Below are 25,550 nucleotides of genomic sequence, written 5' to 3'. Positions count from 1 at the left end.
AAGTCATAATAGATTGAGAACTTCCGGTCTGGCTGGAGATGGGAGGATGAGCTCACCATTGGGTTAGAGCCTTACTTAGGCACTGTACACCAATGTTGTCTTTGAAAAAGCCTGATCTCTGGCAGATTCTCCAGGAGGTGAGTCTGGGAAGGGGAGGGAAGATGGGCTAGGAAAGGAGGGACACGTGATGGAATCTGAAGCTTTTAAAGAAGAAATCCCCCAGGGAAAACTTAATCTAATGGTTTGTCTTGGTAATTTTTGCCACGTCAAAGTACTGCATGTACAACTGTTGATTTTTCTTAAAAGAAGAACAAAAATAACAACAAATAGGAGCCATATTTTAAACATAAATATTTACTCTCACCTCATTCTGAGCATCCATACTGTGAAATCACAGGTCTGATGTTCTAATCATATTTTTAATAAACAGCAATATGAATACATACTAAGTAAAAAAAAAGATTCACTTGGGTACCACCGGAAGTGGTGGCGTGCATAGGCCTCTGAACACGCTGATCTGAGACGTGCACGGACCTTTGCACACCCTGATCTGAAACGTATGAATGGGGATGACGACCCTGGGAGCTACAGAGGCTCAGGATGGTCTCAGAGCTGAAAGAGTCCACTTCAGGACTCTTGAAGGCTGAGCCCAAGGCTGGTTTCAGTGCTTGACAGCCCACTGGCCGGGAAGCCACAGAGTGGGATCAACCAAAAGAATCCTGCGCAAAGGAGAAAACTAGCTTGGACTTGAGGATGAAACTGGCAAGGACCGACGGTGACTCGAGGGTGCTACGGGCTGCGGGAGGAGGCCGAAGGGAGCAGGGGTGGGGCACCGGGAGAGCAGGAAGGCTGAGTCACGTCCCAATCGCGTACGAGGCGGCGTGGATTGCGTCCTGCAGCTAACTCACCTGGGCTGCGTGCGCCCCCGCCCCATTCCCTGCACCGTCGTAAAGCGCCAACCGCAGGGGCAGAGATGCTCTGGGACAGGTGGGGGAAGGGAAGCTCAAGAGCGGGGAAGCTCGGAGATTTGTTCGCCGGGCGGTTCGTGGAAGGGAAACTTCGCACTTCCTGGGGGTGGTGGCAGCTGCAGGAGAAAGACTGTTTGAAATCAGCTCTTTGTTGGAGGATTTTCTCAGCCTTCACTCTTCATCCGGAGCTGAATGCCTCCCAGACAGCTGAGAGTCCTCAGTGCTTGAGACAGGTAAGGCCAGGGTCGGGGAGGAAAAAAATCAGGAATCAGGAGAGGAAGAAAACAATTTTTTTTTTAAATAAAAATAGCGATTAGTGTTGAAAAAAAGTGGAAATTTCATAAAAGCACACATGAAAACATCAGCTTTGTGCCACCTCTACAGATAAATATAAATATTTTGATGTATATTTTTTCAGCTCCTATATATATTTAATATATATGTAGCCAGGCTAAAAATAATTATATATTATGTATAATTATAGCATGTAATGATTTTAGAATAAGTGGAATCACACTGAACAAACACTTTTAGGACCTGATTTTTTCAGCATCTGAAAACTATTTTCTTTTACACCCTTATTTTTAATGGATTGTTGTTGTTCAGTTGCTGAGTTGTATCCGACTCTTTTGGACCCCATGGATTGCAGCATACCAGGTTTCCCTGTCCTTCACCATCTCTTGGAGTTTGCTCAAACTCATGTCCATTGAGTCGATGATATAGTCATTTAACTAATGTATCTATTGATTGATATTTAAGTTTCCAGTTTTCCCCTATTATAAAATTTTCTGTAATAAGTGGCTTTTTTTTTAATTGCAAAATCTTGGTTTTATTTCCTTTGTCAAACCTAAAAATAAACAGCCAGTTATATTGCTAGCAAAAAAAAGTTTTTGTTTTCTTTTTTCCAGAATAGTAGAGAAATTGTAATTTGGGGCAAGAAAGCTATAGCAAAAGTCATAGGCAAGTCCAACAAAGGAGAGGAATGTTACTTTGTAGAGCAAAAGGAGGCAGTTGGGATGAGTTAATTTGAAGTCCATTGGGGGAAAAGGAGAGTCAGGCTGGTGGGCACTTCCCATTGGCTGGGCTGGTTGCTGGCTGAGGAAAATTCTTCCTATTGGGGTCTGTAATTGATGTGGAGTGGTAGCATGTGAGTTCTCCCTTCTGGCCACCCAACTTCATTTAATTAAATTAATTAATTTAATAGCTTTTGGCTATACCACAGGGCATGTAGGATCTTGGTTCCTTGATCAGGGATCCAACCCATGCCCCTTGTAGTGGAAGTGGGGAGTCTAAACCACTGGACCATCAGGGAAGTCCCTTAGCTTAATTTTAAATGAGGTTTCCTGGGAATTCCCTGGCAGTCCAAAGATTAGGACCTGAGTTTTTGCTGCGGAGGCCTTGCAGGCCAGCCAAAAAAAAAAAAAGAGGTTTCCTTTCTTCTGTTTCACACTTTAAATAATTATTAGAAATGGAATTGAGGAGTCAAAGTATAATATAATTTCAAAGACGTGGTAAAAATTGTCAAATTCCCTTTCATAAACCATGCCAATTTAAACTTCCTATAGTAGCATATGAAATTGCCTCTTGTCTCACTCACCTTGCTTGGGTATTATTATAAATTGGTCTTTACCCCCACTCTCCCCAGTACATTCAAGAAAGTAGATGGAGAACTAGAAACAATTTTTTTTTTTTTAAAACTAAGTGGAAATTCTAGAATCGAAAAATATAATTCCTTAAAAAAACCACAACTCTATAGATGAGTTTAACAACAGGTTACTATTTTTATTGTTGTTGTTGATTATTTTTTGGCCACACTGTGTGGCTTGTGGGATCTTAGTTCCCTGACCAGGGATTGAATCTGTGTCACAGCAGTGAAAGTGCTGAATCCCAACCACTGGACTGCCAGGGAATTCCCAGGTTAGATATAACAGAAGACAGGATTAGTAAACTGAAAGCTAAGTGGGCAGAAAATACTCAGTCTGAAGGATGGGACTGCATTGGGGGGGAAAGATGGAAAATACAGAAAAGAGCGTAAGAGAATATGGAATGTGATGTAAAGGTCTAAATACATTTAATTTGACTCATTTAAGGAGAGTGACTTGTTCAGAAGCAATAGATGAAGAGTTGTGGATCACAAATTTTACAATATTAGTGAAAGACATTAAACCACAGATTCAAGAAACTCTACAAATCTCCAGCAAAATAAATACCACCCCCCCAAAAAAAAATTGCTACCTGACCACACTGTAGTAAAACTTCTGAAAACCAAAGTCAAAGATAATTTTGAAAAATTGTCTGAGAAGAAAAGACACATTACCTTCAGAGAAGCAAAATAATAACTTCTCATTTTCAAGATAAATGATGCAATCCAAGAGAGGGTGCATGTCAAGAATACATGTTATAATCTTTTAAGGACTGAAAGAAAATAGCTGCCAATCTAGAATTTTATTCAGAGAAAAATATTCTTAAAAAATGTAGGTGGAGGGACTTCCCTGGTGGTCCAGTGGTTAAGACTGTGCACTTCCATGCAGGGGGCAGGGTTTGATACCTGTTCAAAGGAACTAAGATCCTACATGCAGGGTGGCTTGGCCAAAAAAAACCCGAAAAATGAAGGTGGAATGAAGAAGTTTACAACTGAAAATAGAATTCACTGCTGAAAGAGCTTCACTAAAAGTCCCTAAATAAACAAATGATACTACTAAATAATGTTCTTTTTTATTTTTAATTTTTATTGGGGGTAGAGGACGTTCTTTAGACAGAATGAAAATGATACCCGTGGAAGCAAAATCATACAGGAATGAATGAATGACAGGAGGTAAATGAGTGGGGAAAATACATGAGTATTGATTGCATAAAATAAAAATAATATCTTTAGAGTTTAAAAGTTCAGAAAAATTAAAATACTTGATGAAAATAGAAAGCAGGAGGAGGATAAATGGTGTTAAATTGTAATATTCTTGCATTATTCTGGGGGTGGGATTGCTTGATAACCATTAAAATGATAATGTACTAAAATAATAAAAGTATAATTAGGATAATGGAAAAAGCAATAATTTTTAAAATCTAATTCAAAAGAAGGTAAGAAAGGTTTAAAATAGGGACATTTCTTTAAAATGTCTTTGACTAATGGTATTTCTTCTGTTATGAGCTTACCTATATCTTTTGCATAATACTCTGTTTAGATATTTTCCTTCTGTGATTGACTTTAGATGGATATAAACATAGGTAAATAGAAATATGTCCATGTGAATTCTTTCTTATACAGGTCAGTTTTAAATCTTTATGCCTTGTTTATAACTCTAAGGTCTCGGTTTCTCCACTTGCTTTGATGTTATTGAAAACAGAAATGGTCAAGTCTTAGGCTTTGCACCCCTGATGAGCTGAACTGAATTGAGGTCAAGGGACTAAGCAAACATGAAGTGCTGTATTGCTGTCATTTAGACAGCAAGGAGGAGAAGGCAGTGGCACCCCACTCCAGTACTTTTGCCTAGAAAATCCCATGGACGGAGGAGCCTGGTAGGCTGCAGTCCATGGGGTCGCTAGAGTCTGATACGACTGAGCGACTTCACTTTCACTTTTCACTTTCATGCATTGGAGAAGGAAATGGCAACCCACTCCAGCGTTCTTGCCTGGAGAATCCCGGGTACGGGGGAGCCTGGTGGGCTGCCGTCTCTGGGGTCGCACAGAGTCGGACACGACTGAAGCGACTTAGCAGCAGCAGCAGCAGCAGCAGCAGACAGCAAGGAGTTATCTGAATCAGTGACAAGAATAACGAATGGTGAGTGTTGAAGGGTAAAGAAGGGAGAGAAATAAACTGCTGGGAAAAACTACAGAAGTCCCAAAGAAAAGGTTTAGCCCCTGCAGACAAGTAGCCGCCGCTCTGGGATGGGATGCCTGGAGCCCAAACTTGTGATGCATAGCTTAGCATGACCAGAAGGTGGCGCTCTAAAGCCATCCGATTGCTCTCTGAACTTCCAAAGTTGAGATTTTGCTTGAGGACCTAGAAAGCGGAAACTGAGGCGAGGAGGGCCCCAGAGCCCTAAATTTTTGTCTCTGTTCTTTCTCTAGAGGCAAACCCCCCAAGATCTAGAGCCCTGCCGGGTTCTTTGTCTATGCTTACTTTGCTTGTGGGTCCGTGTCTTGCGCTACCCATTCAATTCAATTTGGACCAAGGCTCAAATGTTGATGAGCAAACCAATCACCTGGTTCTCTTGTGAAAATGCAAATTCTAATTCAGTGGGACTGGGGTGGGGCCTGAGGCTCTGCATTTCCAGTTAGCCCTCTGGTGATGACTCAGGCTCAGTAGTTCCAAAACTTTGAACAGGCTAACTACAGAACTCCCTTCTCTGTGAGACATGGAGGTGGGAGAGTTTATAGCTTCCTGGAATAAAATCCCACTGAAATGCCTTCAAGTTAAAGTTGGGCCAGTTGTGTGACCTCTTTGGGGCTCAGTTTCCTCATCTGTAAAATGGGAATAGCAACAGCCTTTACTTGGAGAGTTATTTGAGGGTTAAAGCAGGATATTATATGTAAATCACTTAGCACACAGTAATTCTCTGCAGCGGACACACCGATTCCACTGCAGAGGGTGTAGGTTCGATCCCTGTTGGGGGAGGTAAGATTCCATGAGCCGTGCATTGCTTCCAAAACAAAACACACTGAGCACAGAGCCTGGCACCCAGTAAGCCTCAACAAGGCCTGGGGTATACTAAGAGAAATGTGGAGGTGGGCAGACTTGGTGGGGTGGTAAGTTGGAGGGAACAAGAGGTGAGGGGCAAGGACTTCCCTGCTAGTCCAGTGGTTAAGAATCCTTGCAATGCTAGGGAACAGGGTTTGATCCTTGGTTAAGGAATTATCACTTCATGGCAAATAGATGGGAAAACAGTGGAAACAGTGACAGATTTCATTTTCTTGGGCTCCAAAATCACTGCAGATGGTGACTGCAGCTACTAAATTAAAAGACGTTTGCTCCTTGGAAGAAAAGCTATGACAAATCTAGACAGCATATTAAAAAGCAGACATTACTTTGCCAACAAAGGTCCGTCTAGTCGATGCTATGGTTTTTCCCATAGTCATGTATGGATGTGAGAGTTGGAACATAAAGAAGGCTGAATGCTGAAGAAATGATGCTTTTGAACTGTGGTGTTGGAGAAGACTCTTGAGAGTCCCTTGGACAGCAAGGAGATCCAACCAATACATCCTAAAGGAAATCAATCCTGAATATTCATTGCAAGGACTGATGCCGAAGCTGAAGCCTCAGTACTTCGGCCACCTGATGTGAAGAGCTGACTCACTGGAAAAGACCCGGATGCTGGGAAAGATTAAAGGCAGGAGGAGAAGGGGATGACAGAGGACAAGATGGCTGGATGGCATCAGTGACTCAATGGACATGAGTTTGAGCAAGGTCTGGGAGATGGTGAAGGACAAGGAAGCCTGGCATGCTGCAGTTCATGGGGTCGCAAAGAGTTGGACATGACTAAGTGACTGAACAACAACAGGGAACTAAGATCCCACATGCCATGGAGCAACTAAGCCTGTGAGCCACAACTGAGAATCCTTGCACCACAATGAAAGATCCCATGTGCGGCAACTAAGACCCGATTCAACAACAACAACAAAAAAGTTAAAAAAAAAAAGAGGTGAGGGGCGATCCTTACGATGTCATCTCAGCTATCAAGATATCTGTCACCTGAAAAAAAGGGGACCAGGGAGCTGAGGACAGAAAGCCAGGAGGACTGGTCTCCCAATCAGGTGGCAAACCTTAGGCTGCTTTTGAGGGAGATTTATGTATTTTGCAAGCTACCCAGGCTTTCTTCTAGAGATGAGGGCAGGAAGCAGGATTTCCAGGCAGCTCGAGCTACAGCATTCAGCATCTTCCCCCACTTCACATCTTTAGTGCTTTTAGGGATTGTGAGAGGAGCTAAGAGGAGCCAAGGATCACCCAGGTCCTGCCTTCCTGCAAGGCTTTGCCACAGCCTGCAAAACTGTTGCTATGGTGACCTCAACCCAGGTGCAGGAGTTTACCAGAATGCTTTAAATAGGTTGGTGTTACCATAGCATCTTTTTTTTTTGCACTGAAGATGCATATTTTAACAGCTTTACATGTAATATTCATATATAAAAAAAACTTCAAGTGCTTTCAATTTAAAAAAATCTTAAAAATTCCAAAATAAGGCATTTAATATTTGAAAAAAGTACAGATGTACAAAATGTTATTCTGTCATGAAAGCTCCACACCAACATTATACGCTTGGGAAAAAAATACAAATAGAATATATTACAAATTTATGTAAGCAATAACTTAGTTCATACCATGCAACAAAAAGTACGTTCATCAAGATACACAAGCTTTTGTGTGTTCTAAATTGAAGGGCTTTTTTCCCCCCTGCAGAATCCTTAAAACTGGTGGCACCTGAAATATGTTAGCCTTTCTACTGAGAGGTAAATTACAATGATGAAAAAGATTAACAGACCATTTGTGTATTATGAATCATTCCAGCCTTATTCAACAATGGCCAAAACTCCTTTCTCATATTCTCATTTGTTTTCCTGATAAAGCTGTGCTGCCTGATTATTGGCTGGACTATTTGGATTTAGTTCATCCAGCAGAGACTAAATTGGTGTTAAGATAGAAGGTCGGACTCCACCAATTCTGAAGGATATCTAAACACCTAACAGTTGGCTTTTTTTTTTGGATATTCTTCAGAAAATTCTATTACTAGTTTAAAAGTACCATCTTCAAAGAGTGTCCCTTCTGGTCCAAATACAACTGCATTGCACTGCAAGATGTTTTCAGATGGTGCGCTACTGACACCCACAGGTGAGTCCGCTTACCATCAAGTGAAATCCTGCATAAGCCTCCTGTAGGCTGGAGACACGAGAAGGCAATGGCAACCCACTCCAGTACTCTTGGCTCTGAAAATCCCATGGGCGGAGGAGCCTGGTAGGCTGCAGTCCATGGGGTCGTGAAGAGTCAGACACCACTGAGCAACTTCCCTTTCACTTTTCACTTTCATGCATTGGAGAAGGAAATGGTAACCCACTCCAGTGTTCTTGCCTGGAGAATCCCAGGGATGGGGAAGCCTGGTGGGCTGCCGTCTATGGGGTCGCACAGAGTCCGATACGACTGAAGTGACTTAACAGCAGCAGCAGCCTCAGGCTGGAGACAACATGCTCCTGAGCTGCCCTGAGGTCAGTCTGAAACCTTCATAGCATCTTAAAAGCCCATGAACATTTATGGACTAACTTCCAGTGCTCTGGTAGATGCTCCTGGGGAAACAGAGACAAATCCACGCAGCCCTTACCCTCCCTGGGTAACCTTGGAGAGATAAACAGCCCCATGGGAAGGAATTATCGGTGAAGGGCCTCAGTCGTAGTTCTTAACCGTGGTGCTTCTCCTATACTGTGGGACTTAGTGACATATTTGACCTGCAGCCACTGTGGAGGCAAGAAGTGACTCCAGACTAGGGTGGCCTGACCTGCCAAAGACTTAAGGAGTGAGTCAGATTTGGAGAGGCAGAAAGGAGGGGGGATGCCACAAACCACTGAAGGGAATGATTGGATGTATGTGAAGCCAATTACACATGTTATCTCATTTAAGTCCAAACACCACCATGAGGTCAGTACTGGTGTTACCTCCATTTCATTTTGCAAAGACGAGACACAGAGACACACAGCAACTCATTCAAGGTCTTGCCACCAAAAGTGGTAGGTGGAGGCTACCACTATCTGACTTCCCATTCTCTGAAGTGCCACATGTGTGCTTTGCCAGGTTCTGGGCATCTCCTGTGTGCTCAGTTGCACAGTCGTGTCCGACTCTTTTGCAATCCCGTGGACTGTAACCCACCATGCTCCTCTGTTCATGGAATTTTCCAGGCAAGAATACATGGGTTGTCATACCCTCCTCCAAGGGATCGTCCCAACTGAGGGATTGAACCTGAGCCTCCTGTGTCTTCTGCATTGCAGGTGGATTCTTTACGCAGTGAGCCACTGGGGAAGCCCTACCCTTTATTTATTATTTTTGGCTGCACTAGGTCTTTGTTGCTGCACATGGTCTTTCTCTAGCTGTGAGCAGGGGCTACTCTCTTGTGGTCCACGCGCTTCTCTTTGCAGTAGCTTCTCTCGTGATGGAGCAGGGGCTCTAGGGCACTAGTGTTTCAGCTCAGTAGTTGTGGAGTATGGGCTTAGTTGCCCTGGGGTATATGGGATCTTGGTTCGCGGACCAGGGATCGAACCTAGGTTGGCAGGTGGATTCTTACCACTGAATCAACAGGGATCCTGCATCTCCTACCCTTAATGTGGGAAAGCTCTCTTTCTCGCCTTTCCCCTCTAATACAGGGCTGGAGACAGACAAAGGGGAAGCTTGAAGTTCTGGCTAAAGAGTTAGGGCTTGAGTTTCTTTTTCTACTTCCTCAATGCTGAAGTCTTGCTCAATAGCAGCTGAGCAGTGGGGCTGCAAGGTTGCCTCACTTCTAGAAGGCCGGCCGCAGCCTTCCTGGCCCAAACCCACTTCCGGTCTTCGTGCCTCTTTTGTCACAAGGTGATTCTCACACTTCCTGTTGATTTCCACTTTGTTTCAGCTGCTTCAGCTCCAGCCACTTTGCGCTGCTGTTTATCTGATCTGCGGGGCCTGGGACACAGGACCAGGTATGTTGGGATGGTGGGGGCTGGGGGGTCAGCTTGGATAAGATCAGGGCCAGAGTGGGGGGCTCCTGGTGGACCCTTTCTGTTCATTGTGGGGGACTGTCAGAGGCTGGGGTCAGTTTGTGAAGTTGGTTATGTCCCTGTGAAGGATGGTACCAGGGGTGGCTTCCTGAAACCACATCATTTGACCTCTACTGCCCCTAAAATCTCATCACCTTGATTTGGCTGTGTGTTACCTGAGCTGCCCAGGTAACATTTTTCTAGGCTGTAGAGAGAGCTTCTTGAGTTCTGACAGGCTTCTCTGGGATTGACTTTGACACAGCTGGTGTGATGCTTGAAAGTTTGCTGAGCTGACCAAGCTGGGGCTTGTGATTAAGTCCTGGCTCCTTGTCTTACTGATGGGCAATTAACACTGTCCTCTGAACCTTTCTGGTCTACACAGTTCAAAAATGTCTCTGTTTTGTGGGATGTTGGTGATGCTTAAGCAGGACGATGACTGTGAAAGTGTTTTGTAAACTGTAAGATGGCATTCTCAGGGTGTGAGGTTACTTTCATTTTCTAAATGGAACTAGATACCTTTTTTTCCTGATAGTGGTAATTGGTGAAAATCTAAACAGAGAAAGGGAAAATTTTTACATAATTCCAGTCCCAGAGATTATTAGTGACACTGGTATATAAATTTCTACTTAAAAAATTGAAAACTTTTTTTATTTTGGTAAAATATACTGATTCAATGGACACGAACATGGGCAAACTCTGGGAGATGGTAAGGGACAGGGAAGTCTGGTGTGCTGCAGTCCATGGGGTCACAAAGAGTTGGACACAACTGAGTGACTGAACAATAACAACAAAATATACATAAAATAAAAATTACTGTTTTTAAGCATACAGTTTAGTGGCATTAAGTACATTCATGTTGACATGCACCCATCACCAAAATCCATCTCCAGATTTTTCTTCTTCTTCTCCAAGTGAAACTTTGTACCCATTAAACAGTATCTCTCCAGTCTTCCCCACCCCCAGTCTCTGGCAACTACCACTCTCCTCTCTCTTGAATGGAACCATACAGTATTTGTCCTTTGATGGCTGGCTTATTTCACATAGTGTAATGTCTTCAAGGTTCATGCATGTTGTAGCAGGTGTCAGAATTTCCTTCCTTTTTTAAGGCTGAAAAATATTGCATTGTCTATAGACACCACATTTTGTTTATATCATCTGCTGATGGACAGGATTGCATCCACCTTTTGGATATTGTAAATAATGCTGCTGTGAATACGAGTGTACATATGTCTACTTGAGTCCTTGCTTTTAATTTTTTTTCGTATATACTCACAAATGGATTTGCTGGATCATATGGTAATTCTGTGTTTGCTTTTTTGAGGAACTTTCAGAATGTTTTCCATAGTGGCTGTACCATTTTGGAGTCCTACCAGCAATGCACAAGGGTTCCAATTTCTCTACATGCTTACCAACACTTATTTTCTGGTGGTGGTGGTTTTCTTCCTCCCAGTGGGTGTGGTATCTCATTGTAGTTTTGATTTGTGTTTCCCTGATGATTAGTGACGTAGACCTCCTTTATATGTACTTGTTAGCCATCTGTATACTTCTTTGGAGAAATATCCGTTCAAGTTCTTGGCCCATTTTTAAATCGAGTTGTTTGGTATTTTTGTTATTGAGTTGTAGTAGTGGTAGTTGTAGTAGTTCTTTATATATTCTGGAAATTAACTAGCCTTCTAAAACAATATTTCTTGTGTCAAACTGTATTTACTATTCTCTAACCATTGTACAAAAAAGATCTTCAAGACCCAGATAATCACGATGGTGTGATCACTGACCTAGAGCCAGACATCCTGGAATGTGAAGTCAAATGGGCCTTAGAAAGCATCACTATGAACAAAGCTAGTGGAGGTGATGGAATTGAGTTGAGCTATTCCAAATCCTGAAAGATGATGCTGTGAAAGTGCTGCACTCAATATGCCAGCAAATTTGGAAAACTCAGCAGTGGCCACAGGACTGGAAAAGGTCAGCTTTCATTCCAATCCCAAAGAAAGGCAATGCCAAAGAATGCTCAAACTACCGCACAATTGCACTCATCTCACACACTAGTAAAGTAATGCTCAAAATTCTCCAAGCCAGGCTTCAGCAATACGTGAGCCGTGAATTTCCTGATGTTCAAGCTGGTTTTAGAAAAGGCAGAGGAACCAGAGATCAAATTGCCAACATCCGCTGGATCATGGAAAAAGCAAGAGAGTTCCAGAAAAACATCTATTTCTCCTTTATTGACTATGCCAAAGCCTTTGACTGTGTGGATCACAATAAACTGTGGAAAATTCTGAAAGAGATGGGAATACCAGACCACCTGACCTGCCTCTTGAGAAACCTATATGCAGGTCAGGAAGCAACAGTTAGAACTGGACATGGAACAACAGACTGGTTCCAAATAGGAAAAGGAGTACGTCAAGGCTGTATATTGTCACCCTGCTTATTTAACTTATATGCAGAGTACATCATGAGAAATGCTGGACTGGAAGAAGCACAAGCTGGAATCAAGATTGCCGGGAGAAATATCAATAACTTCAGATATGCAGATGACACCACCCTTATGGCAGAAAGTGAAGAGGAACTCAAAAGCCTCTTGATGAAAGTGAAAGTGGAGACCGAAAAAGTTGGCTTAAAGCTCAACATTCAGAAAACAAAGATCATGGCATCCAGTCCCATCACTTCATGGGAAATAGATGGGGAAACAGTGGAAACAGTGTCAGACTTTATTTTTTTGGCCTCCAAAATCACTGCAGATGGTGACTGCAGCCATGAAATTAAAAGACGCTTACTCCTTGGAAGGAAAGTTATGACCAACCTAGATAGCATATTCAAAAGCAGAGACATTACTTTGCCAACAAAGGTTCGTCTAGTCAAGGCTATGGTTTTTCCTGTGGTCATGTATGGATGTGAGAGTTGGACTGTGAAGAAGGCTGAGTGCCGAAGGATTGATGCTTTTGAACTGTGGTGTTGGAGAAGACTCTTGAGAGTCCCTTGGACTGCAAGGTGATCCAACCAGTCCATTCTGAAGGAGATCAGCCCTGGGATTTCTTTGGAAGGAATGATGCTGAAGCTGAAACTCCAGTACTTTGGCCACCTCATGCGAAGAGTTGACTCACTGGAAAAGACTCTGATGCTGGGAGGGATTGGGGGCAGGAGGAGAAGGGGACGACAGAGCATGAGATGGCTGGATGGCATCACTGACTCGATGGATGTGAGTCTGAGTGAACTCCGGGAGTTGGTGATGGACAGGGAGGCCTGGCGTGCTGCGATTCATGGGGTCACAAAGAGTCGGACACAACTGAGCGACTGAACTGAACCATTTTTAAACTTATTTTTTATTGGCTGTGCTGGGTCTTTGCTGCCTGTGAGCTTTTCTCTAGTTTTGGGAAGTGAGGGCTACTCTGTGGTGCTTGGGATTCTCATTGCAGTGGCTTCTCTTGTTGCAGAGCACGGGCTGTAGGGCACGTGGGCTTCAGTAGTTGTGGTGTGTGGATTCAATAGTTAGTGGTTACCCGGCTTTAGAGCATACGCTCAATATTTGTTGTGTGCAGACTGAGTTGCTCTGTAGCATGTGAGATCTTTCTGGATCAGGGATTCAACCTGAGTCTCCTATACTGGCAGGCAGATTCTTTACCACTGAGCCACCAGAGAAGCCCTCTTTTTTTCACTTAGTATCACTTGAGTATCATCTCATGTTAATTTATAAAATCTTCCTTGTCCTTCCTAACAGCTGTGTAGTATTCCAGTGCTTGGATTATACTATGATTTATTAAATGAGTCTCCTGGGTGTTTAGGTTGTTTCCAGTTTATTGGCATAATGATAAAACAATGCTGCAGTAAACATCATTGAACATGTCTTTGCATATTACTTCTATAATTTCCTTAGGATAAATCCTTAACAAGTTGAGTGGTGGGTAAAAGGTTATACATATATTCACAGTTTTAATTCATTTGTCCAGATTTCCTCTAATAAATGTCATACCATTTGTTTTAAATTTCATATCCACTTTTATTAAAGCAATTACAAAGATTACATTGAAGAATAGCAATTCCTTGCCTCTTCTCCCCTCTTCCAAGTTCTCCCTACTACACACAACATTTCCAATTATTTTAGTTGTTTCTATTTCCAAATAAAGTGCCTGTATGACTAGTTTTTTCTGTTTTAGTTATCATCTATTGACTTTGTATTATGAAAGGTAAGAACACAGCACTCTTACCTGATCCACATTATTGCCCACCCATCTTCCTGATGTGGTTAATCACATATTTGGTGAAATTAACTTTCATATAATATCCTTATTTCTCTAAAGATATTTATTAAAGTTCTTTCTCTTTCCAGAGTATTTCTGCTTCCAGTATTGTATTCATTACTCCTAAATTTCTTTTGTGTTATTTGCTATTTCACGTTGGAGAGTGTTTGGTGGTTCCTAGTTGAATGTTTATTTTTATGACCAGGGAACTCGAAGCTGGTTGGAGGCTGTGTGTGTGTGTGTGTGTGTGTGTGTGTCTTGGGAGTTGGAGGCTTGTTGACTGTTGGAGGCTGTGTGTGTGTGTGTGTGTGTGTGTGTGTGTCGGGAGTTGGGGGTTTGTTGACTGTTGGACCTGTGTGTATGTGTATGGGGGGAGTTGGGAGCTTGTTGACTGTTGGACCAGGGAACTCAAAGCTGATTGGAGGCCATGTGTGTGTGTGTGTGTGTGTGTGTGTATGGCTGGAGTTGGGGGCTTGTTGACTGTTGGACCTCTCTGAGTGATCAAGTGGACAGGCCAGGTCATGTGGTTCTGTTGAGGAAAATTCTTTGATCTCCTGCCTGGAGGGCAGGCTGCCGCCAACATTCTTGGAGGGTCGGTAGGGGAAGGAAGCTGCGTTCTCATCATTTGATACACAGCTTTTGAAGAATCCTCCCTCCCTCTCTCCACTTCCTTTTGTAGTGTAGTGACAGCCTTGCCCTCTGCTATGCCCAGGGTCCCAGGTCTGGAGCTTCTCTGGTTTAATTTCGCCAGAGAAGGCTCCTCCTGCTGGGCCGGTGCTTTGGCTGGTCAACTGCCTGGGCTGTGCGGTCCAAGTGCTTTTGTAAACACACTGGTGCTTTCAACAGCCCTTCCTGTTTTCGGTCTTACCCCACTCTGCCTTCTGACGTAGCTGGTACCTCCAGTTCCTGGGCCTCTCTGCGGTTCACAGGCAGACCCCCACTTGCTTCCAGTTGGCATTCAGTTTCCAGCCTTCTCTGATACAGTCTGTCAGCTGCCACTCACCAGTCTGCTCTCCCTCTTTAAAGATACTGTTGACATCTTGCCCTCTGTGGTCTCCTCTCCTGTACTCCGTCTTGGTGGGTTTCTGCCTTTTAAAATTTCCGTCCTGCCTTTTTTTGTGGCATTTCAAGAGGAAGAGGAGATATTTAGATTCAATCCATCGTGGTAACTGCTATGGTTTATCGCATTTTTCACTCAGATCAGTGTTGTCTGAGAGTGTTGGCTTCCTCACACTGTATCAGCCCTGGATATTATCATTTATTTATTTACTTGGCTGCACCTCACGACTTCAGGATCTTAGTTCCTCAATCAGGGACTGAACCCATGCCTCCTGCAGTAGAAGCATGTAGTCCTAAACACTGGACCACCAGGGAATTCCCCTATCATTTGTTTTAAGCTCTGCTAATCTGCTAAGCAAATAAACAGTATCGCCTTTGTCATTTTAATTTACATTTTAAAAGTTATTAATGAAACGATTGAGAGTCTTCTCACATGTTTACTGACCATTTGTATTTCTTCAGTGAACTACTTATTTGTGTTAACTGGTCATCTTTCTACTGGAGTAGGATAACTGTTAAATTGCTAGCATATGGCCAGCTCAGGAAAGAGGTTTGTGGTTGATTCCTTACTTTTCTGTATGTGCAATCTCAGAATACAGGCTTCAGAAAACAACAGTTCTTAATGACAATGTCAGCAATTTGAATTTTTTTCTCCTTTGGATTATGAAAGTAATCTGTGTTCACTGTAGAACATTTGGAAGATACAGATAAACACAAAAAAGAAAATATAAATCACCTAGAGATAGCTACTGGGGCTTCCCAGGTGGTGCCAGTGGTCAAGAGCCCGCCTGCCAATGCAGGAGACGTAAGAGAAACAAGTTTGATCTCTGGGTCAGGAAGATCCACTGAAGGAGAGCATGGCAACCCACTCCAGTATTCTTGCCTGGAGCATCCCATGGACAGAGGAGCCTGGCAGGCTACAGTTCACGAGGTCACAAAGAGTTGGATGTGACTGAAGCAACTTAGCACACATGCATGCACGCACACACAGAGACAGCTACTAAACACATCTCTTTTCTTCCCGCCTATAGATATATACTTATAAAAATGCAGAGTCATTTTATTTTGTATTTATGCTGTCGACTTACTAATCATAATTTGTTCTCATATTGTTATACAATGTTCTATGACAGTCATGGCTAGCCAGTCTTCCACCGTGTACAATCACTGAGTTTACTCAGTTCCCTTTGGACATTTAGGGTCTTACTGGGTTAAAATTTACATTAACATGTTCCTCTTTTGATCACGACCCCACCTAACCTTGTTTTCCACTGACTATCTGCTTAGCAATCTCTTTTTTTGTGGGGAAAGGATGAAGGTAAACTTTAATCTTTTTCTGGTTAAATTATGACTCATTCCAAATTAATGAATACAGACTCATGGAGATTTTCTAGCACTTTTTTTTCTGTAGGTCAGAGGGACAGATGGTGAAGGATCACCCTAGGATTCTCATTAGATTCCTCCACAGCTTTCAATTAGACAGAAAATGATGAGTGACAAAAGCACCAGGGAGGAGAGATGTATGCAATGATGAGAAAAAAGAAACCGATCAGGCAGGCCTCTGAAAAAAAAAATCATCCAAGAAATAACAGCTTACAAGAGAGAATCTGAAAAACAAACAAGCATGAGAGTTGGAGAGCCAAATTCTGTCCCTGAGTCTGCCACTAGCTGCGTGCCTTTGGGCAGGTTGCTCAACCTCTCTGGTTTCCTCATTGGCATTCCTCATCTCAGGTTGATTTCTACGTTCTCTTGTATCTTTTTAAGTACAGACTTTGTCGCGCTAGCTGTGTGACCCTGGACAACTTGCTCAGCCTCTCTGGGATGTGGTGTTCTCATCTGTAAAGTGGGAACACTTATAGCTACTTCATAGCGTTGCTGTGAATGGATATGTGTAACCCACTCATCACAGGGCCTGTCCCAGATGAAGTATCTAATAAATGAAAGCTATTTTTATTGCATGTCAATCATTATGTAAGAGGAGGGCCATTATATCATCCCACACCCTGTGGATGGAAAGGACTCTGTCTTCTTAAAAGCCATTTCCAAGTCCAATCAGCAGCTGGGACACAAGCCAAGGGGCACAGTACAAAGTCACCACCAGCACAGACCTCCCTTTGTAGCGTATCCTTCCCCAAGACCTGGATGCTGTCCAGATGTAGGTCAAGTAAACACCCTCTGCTCAGCACTGATAAGTAGGATGCATGAATGTTGGTCCACAGGGGAGGCAATAGGAAACCCCACTTTCCAAATATAAAATATCTGTGAGTGTAGCAGAAGGGGAACTGAGCCCCAAATGATATGAATCACCGAGGGAGGGATGCTATTAAGAAAAAGCTGACATCCTTTCAAGCTGTGATTAATGACCACGGAGACAGGAGGAAGAAGTCGTGGGTGTAGCCTTGCTCTTTGCTGCTGGTGACTTCTTGGACAAATTACCCTCTTCTGTAAAATCAGGAGGCTGGATTTTTGTTCCCCAAAGGATAGTCTGTGTACTGGTGGCACACACAGTGATGTTATGCGGTGCACAGATAAACATTTGACATCTTGATAGTCGTGTATTTATGAAATAGTAGGGAAAATATGACTAGCCATCAACTCTAGGATTTCATAGATATTATTTTTATAAAGTTCATTATTTATTTTGTATTGGGGTGAAAGTGAAAGTCCTTGACTCTTTGCGACCCCATAGATTATACAGTCCATACAGTCCATGGAATTCTCCAGGCCAGAATACTGGAGTGGGAAGCTGTTCCCTTCTCCAAGGGATCTTCCCAACCCAGGGATCAAACCCAGGTCTCCCACACTGCAGGCGGATTCTTTACCAGCTGAGCCACCAGGGAAGCCCTAAGTTCGTTTTTTAGAAAGTGGTCTGAATCAAAGAAAAATTCAAAGATGATATGCAGAAATGGCAAATATTGTGAAGGTGGTAACGTTGGAGCATGAGATGTAGTAGGCAGCATAAAAGCCCCCCAAAGATGTCTATGTCCTAATCCTCAGAACCTGTGAGTATGTTACCTCTTTTTTTTTTTTTTTTTTGAGTATGTTACCTTTTATGGCAAAAGCACTTTGTGGTAGTGATTCAGTTAAGGATTTAGAAATGAGATGATTCTGTCAAGAAAAGTTCTCCAGGGACCTTCACTGGTGAGCCAGCGTTAGGAATCCTCCTTGCAATGCAGGGGATGGGGGTTCAACCTCTGGTGGAGGAGCTAAAATCCCACATGCCATGCGGCAATTAAACCCACACCATGCCTAGAGAGTCTGTGAGCCGCAGTGGAAAGACCCAGCATGACACCACAAAGATCTGGGTGCCGCAACGAAGACCTAACACAGCCAGATAAATAAACAAAAGGTCTCTGATCTCCTGCCTAGAGGGTACAGGCTGGCATTCTGGGAGACCATCAGGGAAGGAAGCTGGGGTCTCATCATTTGACATTCAGCCTTTGAAGAATCCCATTCCTCTCTCTTGCTTCCTTTTATATTGGACTAACTTAGCCTGGCTCGAGCATGCCCAGTGGGGCTTCCCAGGTGGCTCAGTGGTAAAGAAACTGCCTGCCAGTGCAGGAGATGCAGCAGACACAGATGTCATCCCTGGATCGGGAAGATCCCCTGGAGAAGGGAATGGCTGCCCACCCCAGTATTCTTGCCCGGAGTATCCCATGGACAGAGGAGCCTGGCAGGCTACAGTGTATGGGTTGCAAAGAGTCAGACATGACTGAGCTACTGAGCATAGTATGCCCAGTGTCCCAGGTCTGGAGCATCTCTGGTTTAGTTTTCCCAGAGAATGAACTTCCTCCTCTTCTCCCGCTGGGCTGGATTATCTGGATGGGCCCAATGTAATCAGAAAGGTTCTTATAAGAGGGAGGTGGAAGGAGTCTGTGATAACAGAAACAGCTGCTGGGGTGATGCGGCCATAAGCTAAGGAATGCTGTGGCTTCTAGAAGCTGGAAATGGCAAGGAACTGATTCTTCCTGGAGCCTCCAGAAGGGACCAGGCCTGCCAACACCTTGATGTTAGCCCCGAAAGTCTCACTTTGGACCTCTGACCTCCAGGACTGTAAGAGAATCAATGTGGGTTGTTTTAAGCACTAAGCTTGTGGTAATTTGTTACAGCAGCTTCAGGAAACGAATACAGCAGACATTAGATGCACTGGAAGGCGATTTATTCTGCAGGTTCAGCGATTCCCTGGGTGCAGCAAAGGGATGTTGGCAGGAAGGAGAATGTCCTTGGTCAGTGGCCCCCATCCATCTAGGACTGGGCTGACCCTGCCATCACATTGGGCAAACTGGCCAAGGAGAGGGAGGGTCTGAGCGCCCCCAGGAGGGTGCTTGGCACCTGGAAGACAGGGTGGGTTCTGACTCACGGGAACTATCAACATTGTCATCTGGTCCAACCATCACATTTTACAGAAGAAATTGAGGCTCAGAGAAGGGAAGCAGAGTCACCTGTGATGGGGCTGATTTGGCAGAGAAGAACAAACACCTGAATTCCTGAGGTGCTGGGAGGGAGGAGTTGCAGGTGGGGCGGGGCTGGCGTCTCACACCAGGGTGGGGAGCCTGAGAAGGGGTGGGGCCTGCACCTTTGGCTGGGGGTGGAGGGTGGATCTTGCCACCCTTTGATCACCTCCTCTGTGTCTGGGGCCTCTTTCACACTGCTTCCTCTAGCATCTTTTTATCAGGGTTTTAATAATCATCTGTCAACATAAGACTTTGGAAAGTTGTTGAAACAGCAAGATGCTTGAAGAAAGGGTTTCCTTGCTCCCCGCTTATCCTGCCCTCAGCACTTTCACGTCTCCTTTTCTGCCTGGCCTGCACCCCTCCAGAGGGATGCTCATTTGCTTTTCATAGAAGAGACACTTCTACTGTAATTAATAGCAAACCTGGGATGTTTTATTTCTGCATTTAAGCATTTATGGATCAAAATTGGCCTCTGTGGTCAGGACTCTCCTGAGTAAAGCCTTTTCTTCTAATTTTGAGGGGAAAATATTTTTTCATGTAAAGGCCCCCAAGCCCCCTTGTTGTAATCTTCAAAGAGGAGGGATTTCCCTGGAGGTCCAGAGGTTAAGCCTGTACCTTCCAATGCAGGGCATGCAGGTTTGATCCCTGGCTGGGGAGTGAAGATCCCACATGCCTTGAGGCCCAAGGCCAAAAAAAAAAGTAAAACAGAAGCAATATTGTAACACATTCAACAAAGACTTTAAAGATGGTCCATATAAAAAAAGAGATCTTTAAAAAAAACAAGACAAACCCCCAAAGTGGACATCAAGGCCTGTGTTGTTTTTATACAGAAATAGATGAAAACTAATGTGAAATTTCCTCTGAGATCCCATGGGCTGTCATTTTACCATAATAGGTTGTAATGATAAATGGTCAAGGTATCATTCCCCTATCATTAGACAATGGTCACCAGGCAAGTTATCCCTGGAGAAGCAATCCTTACATTCCAGATTAGTTACGGTTGACATCCCAGGTGGTTCTACCAAAATCCCAAATATCATTATGCTGTCAGTTAAAGGATGTGCAGCAGATACAGCATCGAAAAGATTGTAGGGGGGTTCCCTGGTGGCACAGTGGGTAAGAATCTACCTGTCAATGCAGGGGACACAGGTTCGATCCCTAATCCAGGAAGATTCCACATGCTGGGGAGCAACTAAGCCCATGTGCCACAACTACTGAGCCTGTGTTCTAGAGCCTGTGAGCTCTAGGGCCTGTGCTCTGCAGTAAGAGAAGCCATAGCAGTGAGAAGCCCCTGCACCACAATGAAGAGTAGCCCCTGCTCACCGCAACCGGAGAAAAGCCCATGTGCAGCAATGAAGACCCAGCGCAGGCAAAAAGAAAAAAAAAGTTTCCTTAAAAAAAAAAATAAATTGTAGGGTGGAAGCTTTACACCTGTGGAATCAGCACATACGTACAGGAGAGAATAACATCAGATTGGGCTAACTAGGGAGTCAGAGCGGAAAGACTTTTTTTTTTTGGCTGCACCACATGGCTTGTGGGATCTTAGTTCTCTGACCAGGGATTAAACTTGTGCCCACAGCAGAGGAAGAGTGGAGTCTTAACCACTGGACCACCAGGGAATTCCTAATTGCTCATTTTTTATTAGAGGAGTTTTTAAAGTTGAGAGTTCTAAATGATAAAAGTGCTCTGATGAAAGAAAAAAAAGAGAAAGCAGAAGAGAGCAATGAAAATAACTTATTCACTGCAAGTTTTTTATTCTTCAACAAATGCTAAGAGCCTACCACATGCCAGGTGCTGTCTTAAATGCCATCCTAAATATAAAATATTGAAAAGCTCTGACTCCTTTTTTCTTCCTCAGTACTTATCACTGCCTGACGTGCTAATGTTTTTTAATTTTTGGTTTCCATTCTTTCTCTTCCCTAAGCTTGTTTTGTTGCCTGCTGTATCTCTGGGGCCTAGAACAGTGTCAGGCACTCAATTATATTCATTTAATGGTTGAATTAATGATCTTTTATTCCTGGTAACTTTGACTCATTGGTTTACTGGTCATGGGAATTTGGGTGAATTGCCTGATGACAATCAGCTCAGGTTGCTGGTAAGAAACACTCCATTTTTCTTCCTAGCCCTGTCATTCCATTAGAATGGTTGGGAGTAGGCAAAACTGGTGCCACCTTGTCTGTGCAAAGGTGTATGAGCAGATACTGCTTTTGTCTGGGGACAGTCACACTGTTTATGTAGGTGTGATGTTAACAGCCCTTGGCGTTGCCAGGTGTTAACCCAATTAGCAATTAACAGTGTTGTGCCAGGCTGTTCCATGGAGGCAGCTGTCACTCTGGGGTGTGGGTAGGGACCATGAAGGGGTTGGGGTGGGGGACGGGGCTGACAGTGAAGACCGGCACTCAGGGGAGTGTAGGCTCTGAAGCCAGGAAGCCCTGGAGGCTACAGACAGTTCTGGAACGGGAGGAGTCTGCTATTCAGGTAGGCTTCTGGGGAAGAAATGGGGCAGCCCCAAGAAATTCACGGGGCACAGCAGGATCTCAGGTTCCACTAACAGGGGAAAGAGACTCTGGTGACATCAGTTCGTGCCCCTGGATGAGGACAAGGGTAGCTTTCCTTCCAGCTACCAGTAACGGGGGCAGCACCCTGGCAGGAAGGGCTTTTGCAGGCTCAGCCTAAATTGTCCTCATTTTTCACACCTGCAAGAGCCCTTTTCAAGGCCCTCAGAGGGGGGACTCTACCTCCCCACTGCCCTGCTCTGGCTAGGGCAGAAGCAGGCTGCATTTTCAGACATACCACGCAAAGGAAGGAATGGCAAGGAGGTTTGGAACCTAAACCCCTCATAGCAAATTCTCAGCATACCCATGTCCTGCCTTTCTGTTGACTTAACAGCCAAATTCTGATAGAAGCACTGATTGGGAGTTTGAGTTGCTTTGGATAATTGGTGAGCTCCGTTTGCTCAAGATGCTACCAAAGATGCAATAAAAGCAACAAATGGAATTTTCTTTTCCCTTTGGCACAGGGATACCCTAGGCTGAGCTGTTGATGGCTGGCTGGGTCAAGGGTTAGGGACCCACCAGAAGTGGGAATTTTAAAAAGTTATTTAAGAAAATATTTATTTATTTGGCTGCATCAGGTCTTTTGTGGCATTCAAACTCAGTTGTGACATGTGGGATCTAGTTCCCTGATCAGGGATCAAACCCAGGCCCCCTGCATTGGGAACAGAGAGTCTTATCCACTGGATGACCAGGGAGGTCCCTAAAAAAATATTTTATTGAAGTATAGTTGATTTACAATGTTGTATTAATTTTTGCAGTACAGAAAAGTGATTCAGTTTATATATATATATATAAAATACATACATTCTGTTTCATAGTCTTTATGAAACCATTATGGCTTACCACAGGATATTGAGTATAGTTTTCTGTGTTATACAATAGGACCTTGTTTTTATCTGTTCTGTGTATATATGCAGTTTGCATCTGCTAATCCTGAACTCCTGCCTCCACCTTTCGTCCCCCTTGGCAACCACATCTATTCTGTACATCTGTGAGTTTGTTTCTGTTTTGCAGATAAATTCATTTGTGTCATATTTCAGATTCCAGATATAAATGATATGATATGTCTCTTTCTTACTTCATTTAGTATGATAATCTCTAGGTCCATCCATGTTGCTGCAAATGGCATTATTTCATTCTTTTTTATGCCTGAGTAATATTCCATTGTATGTGTGCCTGCATAGATCTATACATAGATCTCTCTCTCTATATCCAGATTATATCTAGATATCTCTCTCTACATATCTAGATATATATACCATCCCTCCTTTATCCATTCATCTATTGATAGACATTTAGGTTGTTTCCATGTCTTGACTATTGTGAACAGTGCTGTTAGGAACATAGGAGTGCATAGAAGTAGGCATTTAAAAAAATTATTTTTCGGGTTTTCATTGCTACACATGGGCTTTCTCTAGCTGCAGCTAGCAGGGCCTGCTTTCTAGTCGCAGTGCATGGTCTTCTTATTGCCTTGGCTTCTTCTGTGAGGCACGGCCTCTAGGGCATGAGGGCTTCAGAAGCTGCCCTGCAGCATGTAGTGCAGGGATCAGAACTGTGCCTCCTGCATTGGCAGGTGGATTCTTAACCACTGGATCACCAGGGAAGCCCTGAAGTGGGCATTTTTGAATCAAACATGGACTGGTTATTCCTTATCTTGGAAGGGTAAATTTACCATTTGGGTCCAGGTTGGGTGGGAGGAGCAGTGGCCTCGGAAGATGATGCCAACACTTTCTGCAGGGCCTGGCCTGCCATTAGGTGACTCAGTGTGTTTCCCAGGACTTCAGCCAGGGACCAGAGTTGCAGCCTTTATTTTTTCCTCTTGGGGTGGGACTTGTCTGTCTTGGCACCAGATCTGCAGGAAGGCCTCCCTGCTTACTCACCTCTGGGGCTCTGCTTTCCTGGCTGGGGCTGTGCTCTGGAGGATGAGATCATAGGCTTCTGTGATGTCCCAGGTCACTGGGCGTGGACTGAGACCTGTTTGGGTTTAAACCTCAGCTCCCCTTGGCCTCAGTTTTCCAACATATAAAATGGATGTAATAATTTCAGTCTCACAAGCTGCTTGTGAGGAGATGTATGTAAAGCTTTCAGCACAGTTCTCTAGCCCAATAAATGGTAGTTATTAATAGCCCTCTTTTTTTTTTTGGTTGTGCCACATGGCATGTGGGATCTTAGTTCTCCGAGCAGGGACTGAACCCGTGCCCCTCCAGTGGAAGGGCAGGGTCTTACCGACTGAACCGCCAGGAAGTCCCAATAACCCCCCTTCTTTAGTGGAAGTACAGTAGTGGTTAACAGTCTGGTTTCTAGAGTTAGACAATCCAGACTAGGTGGGTTTGAACCTTAAGTCCTCTTTTTATCTAGCTGAGTGACCTTGGGCAATTTCATCTTGCTGAGTCTCAATTTCCACTTGGTAAACTGGGAGTAATAACGGTACCTATATCATGGGGTCATTGTTAAGAATTAAATTATGCAAGCCAAGCATTTAGCACAATTGCCAGTACATACAAACGGTAGAACAAAAGCGAACTAGTCTTATTATCATGAGCTTTTCAGAATCTAGTTCAAGGTGTCAGCTTTCCCACAACCCCATTAATTATTTCTTTGATTTTCACTGACTTGGATACCTCTTATAATCTATCTTGCGCTGTTCCTGTTTATGTCCATGCCCTCAAAAATATAACTGAACCTCTCAGGCTCACCTTGTTCTCACCTTGAAATGTCTTACACATCACTGTGTCCAAAAACCTCATATACCCAATCCCAAGAGCGCTGACATCACAGAGAAGTATGTTTACGTTACACAGCAAAAAGTTCCAAAAATTGTCAAAGCTCTATTCAAGTTTCCCCTCCCTAAGCAGATACCCATCATTCTCCTTCTGAGGTGCCCACCTTGGGCTCCGCTATACATATTCCTCCTGGGGGGAATATGTATAAATGAAATGGACTCCATTAGTTGGAGGTCTTAAGGGAATGAACACACACACACACTTACATAAATATAGGCTTAGGTATATAAAATATACAAGTGGAAATATGTGTATTTCTTTGGTGCCCTCAACGAGTTCAATCAACAAATATTTGAACGCCCACATTGTGCCTGGCACCAAGTTATCTTCTGGGAGACATAAGGAGTGAGGTCCCGATTCTCATGGAACTTACGTTTTACTGGAGGAAGACAAGAAGTAGTATAAAATTTCGGCTAATTTCAGCTAGCGGGATTGCTGTAAAAACAACACAGGTCTTTGTCAGAGTGATGGGGCCTAGGATACGCCTGGTATTCCACTGCGTGGTGGAGGTGACTCGGAGGTAAAACCTTATTATATATGGGAACACTGAAACAGTCACTTGCGGGACTCGGTTAGTGGCTGAAGATGGGGAGGCAGGTTGTCACCCACGGTGATGCCACTTTCCCAAAGTCAGAGCCTTTCCGGGATACCGCGAAGGTCGCAAACTCACCTGCGCAGACGGCCGCCGCCTGCTTAACGTCAGCCCGTCGGGCCTGGCCCGGCCCCCTGTGACGCCATTCTCTCGGCAGCCCCGCCCAGGCCGCCCCCACGCTCGCGCGCATGCTCAGAACCCCGC

The 25,550-nt window shown here is 43.9% G+C and overlaps 1 long non-coding RNA gene and 1 pseudogene across 1 annotated transcript; both read right to left on the bottom strand.

Annotated features, from left to right (window-relative positions):
- Positions 1-334: 334 nt before the first annotated feature.
- On the bottom strand, positions 335-25,535 carry LOC112583727. The gene is made up of 3 exons (XR_003107905.2): positions 25,425-25,535; positions 25,128-25,189; positions 335-1,191 (listed from the first exon to the last, which is right to left on the bottom strand). It is a non-coding gene; the product is annotated as an uncharacterized LOC112583727 (long non-coding RNA).
- On the bottom strand, positions 7,163-7,969 carry LOC102389785 (annotated as a pseudogene).
- Positions 25,536-25,550: the final 15 nt, after the last annotated feature.

Source organism: Bubalus bubalis, chromosome 3, assembly GCF_019923935.1.
Source record: "Bubalus bubalis isolate 160015118507 breed Murrah chromosome 3, NDDB_SH_1, whole genome shotgun sequence".
Lineage (NCBI taxonomy): Eukaryota > Metazoa > Chordata > Mammalia > Artiodactyla > Bovidae > Bubalus > Bubalus bubalis.
This window is presented reverse-complemented; position numbering and strand designations above follow the sequence as displayed.